This window comes from Budorcas taxicolor, chromosome 12 (assembly GCF_023091745.1).
Source record: "Budorcas taxicolor isolate Tak-1 chromosome 12, Takin1.1, whole genome shotgun sequence".
Lineage (NCBI taxonomy): Eukaryota > Metazoa > Chordata > Mammalia > Artiodactyla > Bovidae > Budorcas > Budorcas taxicolor.
The window spans coordinates 59,078,573-59,092,772 of NC_068921.1; positions in this window are offsets into that span (position 1 = coordinate 59,078,573).

A 14,200-nucleotide genomic window follows, 5' to 3' on the forward strand; every position below is an offset into this window, starting at 1 on the left:
TACACCTGAAACTGACACAACATTTTAAATCAAGTATGCTCCAATAAAATTTAAAAATATTCATTTTCTCCTATAGAATAAAGGGAAATATAGATATGCAAGGAAAACAAAAAGAATATTCTGTTGGTAAGGGCATCAGCAATTTTGAGAAGCTAAACGATGTCTTTTGTGTTTTGGGACTTAAAAGGGATGATACTGCTATAGATACCGACCCCCTAATAGTAAGAGAGGACGTATTAAGGCTTGGTGGCAAAGCATAATCAGTAAGAAGAGCAATGTCAGAGTGCTAGCCAGTGGAGACAGATGTGTGAAGATATATAAAGATGGTTACTAACATCAAAATGTCATAGAGATAGCCAACAATGCTTATTTCTCAATCTATATAATCAAAATAATAAATTATGGATGATCTGGATATGGAGGGCATCTGGTGCAATAAAAAATATAATTATCCTTTTTTAGATTTGGGACTTGAGCCAGTTTTCAAACCTGGTATGACACTGACTGATGTAAAGACCAAGTTTGCAAGAGGAAGGAAACTGTAATACAACCAGTGCACAGTTATGATTCATTCAATCCTCCCACAAGGAGACCTATGTCCGCTCACTTGAATAAAAATACACCAGAGAAATGTGAATAGATAGAGAACTGCTGGGAAACAGAGACCAAGTTAGCAACAATAACCAGTGGACTCAAAGTGTCACCATGGCCTCTCAGAGCAGATGCATATTGGAACAGACGATAAATTGAATCTAGCCTTGTCATAATTAGCTATGATTCCACTGAGTCCATGAATGCAGTTAATGTTTATTTCACCAGTATGTACAATTGGAATAGACAGACACAGTCATTGCCATAACTCCCACATGTGTACCTTGGTCTCTGGGTTAAAGTTATAATAAAGGAGAAGCTATAATATAGGAAAAGTCTAGCAGAAACATCTGAATCTGCCCACCTGAGAAAGAGGTTAAACTTATCAAAAAATCTTGTCTAAATGCAAAAATTAACAACACCTTTAAATATTTAAAAAATGCAGAGTAGTGAACCTCATTACATACCCATTTAATTCACCATTTGCCAAAGGATTTATCTAGCACTTTTAAAAATCAGATGGATTTTGAAGGATTATGCTCTATTACTGCAAACTCTGCAGAAGCAAAGAGTAGCCTCAAGTATAGCTGCTGGAGTAGCTTTACTATCTTTGTTAGAGCTATTAACAGTCTTGGGAATATATAATAGCAATTGCCAAGTGAAGGTGTTCTTTTCTATCTCCATCATGAGGGAGGGTCAGAGTAGTTTATATTCACAGATTACTCCCAGAACTATGTTAAATCTCTCTTCCTCTGTCAATCATAATAGGGACTTGGACCTCCTAAACATTGTATAGAAATTCCCATTGGTTTACAACTTCAATAATATTAGGTTGTTCACAAGAGTGAAGTAAGAAAGGGTGGGTAATTGTAATGTACAAGCGCTCAAGAAGATGTGAGATAAACACTGAGAATCCAAGGGTCTGCTGCATTGGAGAGGTTTTGAAGAATCAGATGGTCTGGGGCATAACCAGATTTCCCCTCTAAAATAAAAGACAATGTATGTTTCAAGTCTCCTGTGCCTCCCAGTACTAGAAAGGGAGACAATTCCTAGCAGGCATCTTTAGCTTCTAGAGACAGAACATTGCACACTTGAAATACTATTTGTTCCTTTTACCAAATGACCTGAAAAATTTACCTTCTGATTGGAGTTCAGAGCAGAGAAGGGCTCTGCAACACGTCCACATTCACTGTTGTGTAAGCAGTCCTACTGCTTAGGCCATGTGACCAAGAAAACTCTGCAGTAGTCAGTGCATCTGTATTGACAAAGGTATCACCCTTTGGTAGTGAGTAAGGAAATCCCCAACAGAGGAACAGCAACATTGACCCCTACGATGCTGGAAGAAATTCCTGCCATCTACAACAAAGAATTATACACTATTAAAAAAAAAAAAAAAGTCTTCCAGAATGCTATGAGGTTCTGGTAGAGGAAGTGTGGTTGGCCATCAGATATCACATGACTGCATGGCTAGAGCCACACATCATGAACTGAGGTCTCTCAGAAAATTCAAGTCATTAGATTGGACAGACTCAGCGGTAACAATCATGAAAAGTAACATATCCAGTTGTAGGTACAACTAGTACAGCAGAACAAGGTTGGGCTGCAGGAACAGATGGCCCAGACCCCTGTGTTGTCCCCACTGTTGCACCACTGCCTCGCCATCAGTGTAAATCTATGTCAATACATTGGTACCTTATGACAGAAACCACTGACCCTAAAATTTACCACATTCCTCAGAATCTAATACAAAAATAAAATGGCTGGAAGACAAAAGCTGAAACATCTGCTTGGAGATGAAGGCAGGGAGAATAGAGTACCATTCTCCAGGATGTAGCGTATAATCTAAATCAGTAACTTTTATATAGTGTTATGTCCTCAAGAGGTAAAAATATATAAGTCTGAGTACCTAAGGTTCAACTGGAAGTAACTTTGTTACCATAATTTCTAGTGCTCCATTTGGGAATTCATGATTTCTATCCCCAGAATCTATGATATGAACATCTAGAGGTCTTGGTTCAAAAAAGGAAAACTCTTCTACAAGGAAATAGTATAAGAATCAGTAAACCTTAAGCCCAGCCTTCTGCTGGTTTCTTTGTCCCCTTGTGCCATGAGACTATCACGTAAGGAAAGAAGTCACATTTTGGTATCAGTAACTGATCATGATAATTAGGAAGATATAATATTGGGAAATGTAGCAGGGAAGACTATTTTCACATCTTTTGTTTTTTTTCCCTGTGACTTTTGATGCTAACTGACAAGTACAGGAGCTGCAGATTGAGAATGCTTAGTATAAAGAGATTTAGTGATGAGTGTTTGGGTCACCCTAACATTCAGAGGAGCTCACTGGAGTGAGAGGAATCTAGAAGGGTAATAGGGGAAGTGACACATATCGGCTATGGCCCAAACAACAAGCTTTAGAAGAAGAGACTGTAGGGGCTATAGTTTGTTCCACTAACCTTCCCTTGAAAGTTTCTCCAGGAAGAGAGCAATCAAATTCTGTAATTTTTCCAGATGGGATTAACCTTTTATATAAAGGTAGATCAGAGCAGCATAAAGATGGATGGTGGGGAAAGCCATGGGGTGCTAGAAAATGCCCCACATTGCTTTCAGAATGGAGACATGTATCTTCCAGCAGCCAAGGGAATTACCTGCTGATAGCTCATAGCCTTGTTCCTCCACACAGATTTCTCTTGGCTGTAAAAATCTACCTGACTCAAGGCTTTCCTCTCCTCCCATCAATACAGGGACACAAAGGCCCAGCCCACTATTTAGGGCAACTCTGAAGACCCATCCTGGACTCAGGTCTCCTGATCATGATGGCCTTTATTTGTGACAGCATCACAGTCCCAAATTTGTCCTTGTCTCTCCTCACCCACATACTCATGCTCCTGAAGCCATGCCCCAGTATACTTTCTCCCCATATAACTTTATTTCAGCATTTGCCTCTTGAGAATCTGATTTGAAGACAGAGTAAACTTTTTACTTTTGTTTACTGTTCCATGTGGAATGTATAAAAAAAAATTAAATGCAGGTTGAGTGGATTTTGAGTTTAAACTTATCTGCTTAATACTCAGTCTCCCTTCCCCTTATATAATGAGAGCTCCAGGTCGTGGCGATCTTCCTTACTGCTTCTACGAGTCACTGACTAGGATTTTTCCTGGCCACCAACACCTTGTTTTGCATGGAAAGATTTTCAAGGCTTTCGGCTTTCCTCTTCTCAAACTCATCTGGGTCTGAGGTCATATCTTTCATCCCAAGTAGGCTTCCAAACTTATTTGTCACACCTTTAAAACCTGGAATTAGTTCCCGGACCTCTAGATTATTTTGGCAACATTTTTAAGTGTCTCAAAATGCACAGCAATGCCTGTGCTTTTAACTGCAAGGTTATTTTGGGGACTTGCGGATTTCCTTTTCCATTTATGAATTTGCTGTCTATAAAAAGTTTGTTTTGTTATATTATAAATTGGCATCTTATGCATTATGGACAAAAGAAGTGGTCTTCACTTGCTCAGCTGGCCATGTAGCTGGAATCAGAACACTCCCCTATTCAGTCAGAGAGTAATATTTAATGAATATAAAATAATCTAGAAAACATTTTTATATAAGCAAATGTCACTAGTATAACCCATTTCCCCAACAGAACATTTTGCAAGAAAATCTTGTATTTAAAAAATACACATTTACACGTCCATATATGTCTCAAACTGTTTGGGCTGCTATAACTGAATACCATAAGCTGATTTGTAAACTACAGAAATTTATATTTTGCCATTTTGGAGACTGGCAGATTCAGTATCTCCTGAGGGCCTGCTTCATGGCCCACAGTCTGCAGTCTTTCTCTCAGTGTTCTTACAGTGTGGAAAGGCCAAGAGGGAGTTCTCTGGGGTCTCTCTTAAAAGGGTATAAATCCCATTCATGAGCATTCTACTTTCATGACCTAATCATCTCCCAAAGTCCCATCTCCAAATAGGCTGAGGCTTCAATACATGAATTTTGGAGTGACACAAACACTCAGTCCACAGCAGTGTATGCATGTATATTTTTTACAAAATAAGGTATTCCAACTTTTTTATTTTTCCCTGTGGTCTACAATGTGCTTTCAGTTTCTTCAACATGCTGAGAGATTTCAATATCATAGAAATATTTAATCTATTTAGATATGCAAACTATAAAAATAGAAAATAGAGTTAGTCCTTATTATATATAAAAGTAATTGTACAAAGAGTCTGATTAAATATTTTAGAGGAAAATACGATATAATACTTAGCAATGTTTGCTATTATTTATAAGAATGAAAAAAAAAAACAACTGGAAAGTTTGTAGGCTTTAGAATTAGAATATCTAAATCCAAGTTCTGCTTCTCTCTTTAGTTTGCTGATTTTAAGAACATCATCAAACTTAGAATAGCAAAGGTCCCTCATCTGGGAAATGGGGCCACAGTTACTTAAGGAAGCCATAGTGTCTCATGTGCTCAGTTGCTCAGTTATGGTCAACTGTTTTTGACCTCATGGACTGTAGCCCACAAGGGCCCTCTGTCCATGGGATTCTCAAGTCAAAATTACAAAGGTTGCCATTCCTTCTCCAATAGTGTCATAAGGCACCAATTAATATGAAGATTGTGAACTCATAAAGTAATAGCTCAAATGTAGTCTTCTTCAAAATCATCCTATTGGTCATCATACTTTTAAGCAAAGTATAATTTTTGGTGTGGACAAATAGTGAATGAAATTTTCTACAAACATATGCAATTATAATTTTGAAAGTTGAATGAGAATGCTATCTACAAGTGGGAAAGCTTTGTGAAAATTTATTAATTAAAAACCACCTGTTAAGCATTTACATTGGGTAACGACATCATAAGTAAATCCTATAATCTGCTTGTCCTATTCTGTAGAAATGTTGTGCCTAGATCTATGGCTTAAATGCTTAAATTGTAAATAATCATGACATTTAATTACGTAACTGTTTATAAAATTAAACAACTAGAATAACTGGAGAATTCGAAAATTTAAAAATCAGACATAAGCACCTATCACTAGTAACAGCTGCAGCAAGGCCTTCTTCCACCAAACCATTTCCTACAATAGCAGTTATAGTAACAACTTAAAAGTACACAGAATTAGAAAGGCTTTGGCAACCCACTCCAGTGTTTTTGCCTGGAGAATTCCAGGGATGGTGGAGTCTGGTGGGCTGCCGTCTATGGGGTCGCACAGAGCTGGACACGACTGAAGCAACTTAGCAGCAGTAGCAGCAGCAGAGAGGCTTCAGTGATAAAAATTTACTTTAATATCAGAATGGGATTACCTTGCACACAAAATAGATACCCTTCCATGAGATTCAATTATAACCTATTGTGATGATCTGAGGGTAATTTAATATGATAACATTAAATATTGAATTCCTATTACTAACACTCCTAATTTAACTTTATGCTTACCAAGAAACCTCTAAATAACAATGCTTGGCATTCTCTAATCAGTGCCTACAGGAAAAGATTAGGCATTGGATTACCTTTTATATTTCTTCCTCACAGTCAACTAGTTGTATTGTTATTCTCTACAATTACATCAAGCTTGGTTAATATGTGACTGCCTCAGAGAAATGGAACCCCTTGATGTTTACAAATTAGCCTGCTATGAACTCTGAACTGAGGTTAAAGAACTAAGTTAAAGCTTAGAGAGAACTTTCTGGGCAGCCAGCCAGACATTCTCAGATATGACTGTCTCACAGCATGCTGCATATACCTTTTCTTGAATGCTCTTCAAGCAGAAGACTGTCTGATTTATTTAATCAATACTGGTTAACAGTTATAGAGTATCATCTGTTTCGCAGAGTGATTCCAATCAGAAGCTCTTGACTCAGACTACTTATAGTTTATCCTATTGGAAACTGGAGAACTGGGGACATATTTCATATGATGTATTCTATATTTTTTAAATGTTATTCTAGTTTTTAAATATCTCTCCCATGGTGACATATATATACATACATATATATATATATATATATATATATATATATATATATATATATAATAAATTGAGTTAATAGAGTTAGAAGAAGAAGTAATACTGCAAAGAGAATTCAATATATTTCAAGCATAGAAAAGCACAGGATAAGTTAATTATCCTCCTCCTCATCATTTTATTATTATTAGCAAATCACTGTGCAAAGCACAGGATATAAGTATAAATATTTTTCTTAGAAACAACTAAATATCAGATTATTCAGGAATAAAAAATAAGAATGTAAATATAAGATAAACAGAATATTGTGAAATGCAGATGATAGAGTATATCTTACAGAGGTCTTGTGAAGATTAAATAGCTTATGCAAAATTCCTGACAAATGGAAGCTACACAAAAGTAGCTATTATAAACAACGTGTTTGTTTTTTGTGCTCAGTCACTTTAGTCATGTCTGACTCTTTATGACTCTATGAACTGTAACCTGCCAGGCTCCTCTGTTCATGGGATTCTGTAAGCATGAATACACAAGTGGGTTGCCATTTCCTTTTTTTAAGTGTGATGTCACTAAAAAGCACACTTAAAAAATAAGTTTTTGAATCACAGCCAAGAAATGGCTATGGTCTTGACTACCCTTTTCCCATAATATGTCTAAGTTCCTGGAAGCTTCTCTACACTTCAACAACCTGAGAAAAGAATAGGAAGTATTCACTAGCAGAGCCTTTTCTCTGCTGTAGTGGCTGCACTCTTCCTATGATGAGTGTATATCTTTCTGCTTTCCCAGGATCAGCTATGATGACCTAGAGCCACTGCTGTTTCATGCAGCACACTCTGGTACTCAGTCCTTTAGCACTGAGGGAGGCAAATGAGATGGTGTTATCCTGCTCCAGACCAGGTCTTCTCAACCTCAGCACTACTGGCCTTTTGACAGGATGGTGGTGGTGGTTTATTCACTCAGTCATGTCTGACTCTTGCAACCCCATGGACTGTAGCCTGGCAGGCTCCTCTGACCATGAGATTCTCCTGGCAAGAATACTGCCTGGGTTGCAGTATTTTTGTCTGGAGAATCCTGGAGAATTCCTTCAGAATACTGGAGTGCGTTGGCATTTCCTTCCCAGGAGATCTTCCTGACCCAGGAATCGAACCCCTGTCTCCCAAATTGCTGGCAGTTTCTTTACCAACTGAGCTACAGGGGAAGATGAGTCTTTATTATCAGGGGGTGGTACTATAAATTGTAGGGTATTAATAGCATCTCTGGTTGCCACCCCTAGTTACCAGAACATCCTCCCCCTCTTCAAGAATGACAAGCAGAATGACTTCAGACATTGACAACTCTCCCCTGAAGCACAGAATTGCTCCTGGACAAGAACCATTATTCATGTGCCTATCAACTCTAAAGCTGCCTTTGCTCTAGCTATTAACACCAAAGAAAACTCACTTTATTTCTCCTACCTGACATTTTTTTTAACATTATTATCATTACAGGGCTTAAGGTCATTTAAAAAGTTAGTATTTCAGATCTGGATGTACAGGAAACACCTATTTGAAGAAACGGGTGTTTGTTCCAGAGCTGGCAGGATTCTGTGAGGTGAAGAACAGATAGGGCAGGAGTCGGGTGTTTGGGGGTTGGAGGGTGGAGTAGCCTGAAGGGCCAGAGCAAGTTAAGACTTGGATGTATAAAAAGTTCCTACCTTTTTTGGTGGATTCTAAGTAAGGATGTATGATCAACGCTTAGGGAGTCTGGGACTTGCACAGGGAGATAAATTATTAAGTTTCAGAGTAAGTCAGACTAAGGCAAACTCTCCTTACTCACCTGAATATGTTCTATAGGAAGAAATGAAAGTTACCCAAGATGGGTCAGTGAGTCTTCTGGGTACGGGTTGATTCTAGGGTATGAATCACAGTTAATTCCTAATGGTGCCTAAGGAGTGCTAGATTCCCTCCCTTCCTTGTTAGACAAATCAGTTAAAAATCAAATAAACACGACCTACTATAAAAGTTTGTATTCTAGTAACCTTAACAATTTGCTGAGTACTTATTATGTGCCCAGAAAGAGCTACTTTATTGAACCAGGGGACATGCTGTAAACACCCTTAGCTCAATAAACAAATAAGAAATGTGAGGCTCAGAGAGTTTGGATTTCAGGCCTCTCTGAATAAAAGTGCTTTTTTTTTTTCCCCCCTTCAGAACTCAGTGAAATATAATTAAGCCTTCCAAATGTTTAATGTTGGGAGATGAGCTTACAGTGGCATTTGGTAAGAACATTTATTACATAATACATCCATTTGATTCCAATAACTTCGTGCTCACAATTCAACTCTAAGGAGTCAACATTTGCTATGTAAAGTTAAAATCCCGTTACCATAGTCCATGTCTGCTGACCTTTAACAATATTGAACAATTGAGATTTCTGATTTCTCTCGTCCCTTTTTTTCCCCTCTACTCTTCTCTCACTCTCTCATTCTGTGTCATCAGTGAATTAGAAATCTCAATGAATTCTGAATTTCAGTGTTTTGTAATTCAATTTAAAAGATAAAAATTAGTCTTAGTTGCCAGATATGTTTCAATATATATGCATCTATTCATGACTGAAATTCATATTCAGTCATCAATAACTTATAGTCTAAGATTAGATTTCAAATAGTCTGACTCTACAACTTGTGAAAATTGAAAAGCACACTTTGCTTTGAAGTGCCAAGAGGATTCAATATCAAACTAAGAGGGTAGGGTATTAGTCATGTGATAGATAAGAACTCTCAGATATAAGAATTCCACAAGCAGAAGATAAACAGTAAGATTCAATTAGTAAAAATATACAGTCTCTCACCATATACCACATTTTAGAGTTACGTGTCATTACAAAAACCTATAGTTGCTCAAACATCCCATTCAGCTACATAGTTACTTGTGTCCAATCCACAATTTTATTTCCACACTCCATTGCTCACTTTGTATCCCCTTAACTTTTGAAAGTAAAATTTAAAATTTATACCAATCCATCCATCACCTTCTCCCTCTCCTTCAGCTCCCTTCCCTTTCTTTAAAGATTATCTCAGATGCCATTTTATATACACTTGATATACAAACACTTCCTATTCCTATAGCTGTTAATTCCCTTCTCTTTTAGACATTCTGCTGACTTAAAATTATACATCAATATCATTTATAACCCTGTCAATTCTTTACAGACAGGAACCATGTCTCACACATCATTTGAATACTGATAACTACTGGAGCAATGCCTTGCTCATAGCTATGTTTGAGAAATGTTTATTGACGAAGACTTGAATTATCACATATGGCAGAATATTTTTTCCCTATCTCCCTCCTTCTTCTTCCTGAGATCTGGCAAAATAGTTATGGAATATAAAAAGAGACATTCTTTGGCAGAATATTATATGGAAGATGCCATGAAGGATTGAGTATTTGATATCATTAAAGTTTCATTAACTTGTACATACTGAGTACACATACCCTGAACATATATCTTTGTAGGATCCATTTTATCCACTCTTCTCCCAACTTGTGAGCCACTCAAGGGTTCAGAACCATGTGAATACTCTGAGTTCATGTTTAATCTTTGTCTTAATCTCCTTTTATCTCATTTGAGTCACAGAGTATGGTTGTGAGGAGTTCAGTTCCTTGGCACCAGAAAGTCTTTCCTACAGCAGGAAAGAAAATGGCAACAAAAGTCCAAAAGAGAGAATCCATCCTATTAAGAGAAAATGGCATTACCAGAGCAGTCTTAGGTTATGCCCATTCACAGAAATATTTTAGAGTTACCTTTGTCAATTTGTAGTGTTTCTTCCTCATTTTCTTTATGGTTAATTTTACTTCAACCAGATTATGCAAACAATTATAACTTGTTCCAGAGTTACTGTAATAATGGAAAAGTAATGACTATTTCAAATATGCCATGTCAGTTCAGTTTCAGGTTCAGTAAAATCAAATTTATTTTTTGCTATCTGACAATCTGCTGTTCATCACTGATTCAGAAATAAAACATCTATTTTTTTGGTATATTATTTCTGTTATAAAAAACAAGGCCCTAGGCAAAACATTTTTTGTATTTTGTCAAGCCAGTAGTTATTGACTTCTGTAGCAAAATCAAGTACCCTGAGTGAAATAATACCAAGGCCTTAATAACAAAATTTAAAATGTATTGAGCTTTTATAAGATATTTTAATCACAGATAATATAAATATATTATATGTAAGCCAATTAGAAAATAAATTCAATCACTCTCATAAAGTAAGTCTTCAGCCTATAATACTAGTTTCCATTCCTTAAATAGCAATGGGTGTTACATATCAGCAATAAAACATTTTTCTCAAAAGTAAATCAATACTGTTCTATAATCATTCTGAAAAACAAAAATATATGTACTGATGGATAGATGTATGAATAAATGGATGGATAGATAGGTAGGGTGATAGATAGAGAGATGAAACAAGTATAACCCCAGCATTGGATAATTTTATATTTTTCCTAAAATTTAAGAGAAATAATTTAAACATCTTGTTTGATTAGTAAGAACTGTTTTATGAGAAATTAGATGTGAAGAATATTAACTGAATATCTTATGCAAAACATAAGCCTTAATTCTAGACTGTGCCAGGGAATCAGCCTGAGAACAAGGGAATGAGGATGACTGAGTGCCTAAGAGCATTGTGGGCTGAAGTAATATGTGAGTTAAATATTAAGTTTTGAGAAATGAAATGAGAAAAAAGTAGCGGGACTAGATTTTGAAGGATGTAAATCCGAGTAGAGTTGTGCTTTCAAAATACTAAAGAAAATTTATATTTATTTGTACTTCAGAAGTTTTTCTTGGAATTCAGAATTATTTTAGAACATATGATGATTTAGAATTTAATACTGAGATTTCTTCAGAAGAGGATCTATGTGCAAAAGAATGAAGAGTGATATTTGAAATACACAATGGTAGACAGATTTAGTTGTTTATTTGTGTTCTAGCCTTAGAAAAGACTGTAAAAATAAATATGACCATTTTGGTCCCTTCCTACCCCCTTTTCATATCTCTATTTATTAATGCCTGAAATATAATACTGTTTTAATTGCTCAACAGACCTCATTATGGAAAATTGTTCACAATTTTTTTATTAAATAGCACCATGTTGTAGTATCTGCATATTTATAATGGCATTCCTTACATGAAACTTATTGCAGCTTGCAACAATATAAGTAGAATGTAAACTGAAACAACTCTTTGCAAATGCATATCAAAAGTTTAAGAAAATTTTTACTCTTTTAATGATAAATTATTTTTAGTCTGAGAAAATCTCATCCATAAGTAAATTACAAAGATATTCTCTAAAATATTATTTCTAACAGAAAATATAATGAAAAGGATCTAAAACTTCAATAACAGAATATTGGAAACACCAACTTTATCCATATCATTGGAATACTTAGTAGGAAGTCTTTAAAGGCAATGGGGAAGAAAAATTAAGACATATAATGAAATAAAAAAGAGAAAGTACTGCTTACACACACACATACACGTATGCACCCTCAATGGAAACAACAAAACAATTCCAGTAGCAAGATTGCAAGTTCATCATAGTTACTCTGGATGCAGTCTCATTTTCCTAAATTTATCCTTATTCTCCTATTATTTGCACAGCTGAGCAGGAGACTATTCTCTATACTTCCCCACTTTGTCACTCTATAAGCAAAATATTCTGTCTTTGAGTTTTCACCCTCTCTACTGGTCCTCTTTCAGATGATGTCTGGACATAGGAGAGGAAGAAGAGGTGGTATGTCTTTCATGAAATGAGGGAAGGAAGGAGGCAGGCTGTCTTGATTGTGCCATGCCCTCCATTGCTAGGCAGTGATACATCTCTGGTGATTCTGGAGCTGAGAGAGGACCATTAGGCACATTGCAGATTTTTCCCCGGGTGCTCAGCATGAATCTGGCTAGCCACACACCTATAGAAGTGAACTCTCTTTCCAAAGTTTCACAATGGAAGTGCAGCTGAAGACATTTGCCTTCAATTTCCTCTTCTTCAAAAACCCAGACTGGAAAAATAGGAATTTACTCCTATCTTCTGTCTGATAAAATACAATGAACAGCTCTTAAGACCTGGGTAGTGAATGTCATAAAAGAAAAAATAAAGACATTGCAAAATATTTTCTCTTGCCGAATCTTTTTCTTTATTAATTTGATGCAACACGCTATTTAGATGTCAAAGTTCTAATATTAAGTCTCTTTTACATTTTCAGCAAATCAATTCTAATTCTCCTTCAGGCAGGAGGAAGCCATATTTTGATTAGATAATGTTCCTTCTCTTTGAAAAAGGAAAAAAGGCGTTTTAATGTTTAAGCTGTTACAACAACAATAAATGATTATAAATCAGATGTGATTTAGGCACGTTCTTTGAATTATGTAATTCAGTCCTCAAACAATCCATTGATCTGGATGCTATTAGATATCTACATTTTTATTAGCCTTTCAGGGCTAAAATAAATTCCTCAGTGTGAATGACAGAGCTGTTAAGTGGCAAAACTTAATGCTATCCGGCCCTTAAGTGTGAAATCCTAACAACTGAACATACTTCCTCTGCAAACAAAATGTAAAATACAAAGTATACTAGCATATTCATAGCTGTTACCACTTACTTATGATCACTTTAAAACTATTTTCATGCAGATTTTCATTGTAGAAACCAAGAGGAGATAACTGATATGTCAGTTATTTATTTGAAACCTTACCAATAGAGAAGCATCCTATTTAAAGTCTTTTAAGAATCAAACTTTTGCAGTTATCAAAGCATAAATAATTGCTTTAAATTTTTTTCTACATTCAATCTTTCAGAACACTAAATTGGTGATAGTATCAAAACATTTTATAAATTCAATTAAAAGTTTCAGTTGTAACTTATGTAAATTCTTGTTTAAGTGAAATCCTTAATTTATATGAATTCTAAGTCTAAATGAAATTATAGCAACTTTTCTAAATTCCATAAGATTAAAAATACTGAGACATAAGATTTCTTTTACTCAAATACCCTGCTTCATTATAGTCACTCTAATGACTCATTTCTTTCAAAAATATTTTTGAACCCCTCCAAAATAACAATGTGGCTAATTGATATTTATTGTGTAATTATTAAATGTAAAAAATATTATAAGTATTCTGTTTGCATGAATTAATTTAACTTACATGGCAGTTTCCTTCTCAAAGTCAGAGACTGTGTAGTGAAACCATAAGACTTATTCTTTTTTTTTTTTTTTAAACCATAAGACTTCTTGCCTCATTCACCATGGGTCTCTCTTGGGGCAACCCCCTAACTTCTCTAAATCAGAGAGAATACTGTTCTCAATATCAGAAGTCCATCTAGGAATGTTAACAACCTAAACTCGAAGTATCAACAGTTCTGGCTTTCTTTATTGGAGACTCTAGAGGAGATTCTATTCCCCTGTGTTTTTCAGCTTCCAGCAGACAGCTACATTCCTTGGAGGGTAGTCTCCTTCCTCCACCTTCAAAGTCAACAGTACATCTCCCTGAACATGCTTCTGTGATCATAACTCAATCTGATTCCCTTCTTCTGCTTCCCTCTTTGACTTTTAAGAAGGCTTGTGATTATATTGGGTACTCAGTGAGTGAAAGGGATTAGGGAAACT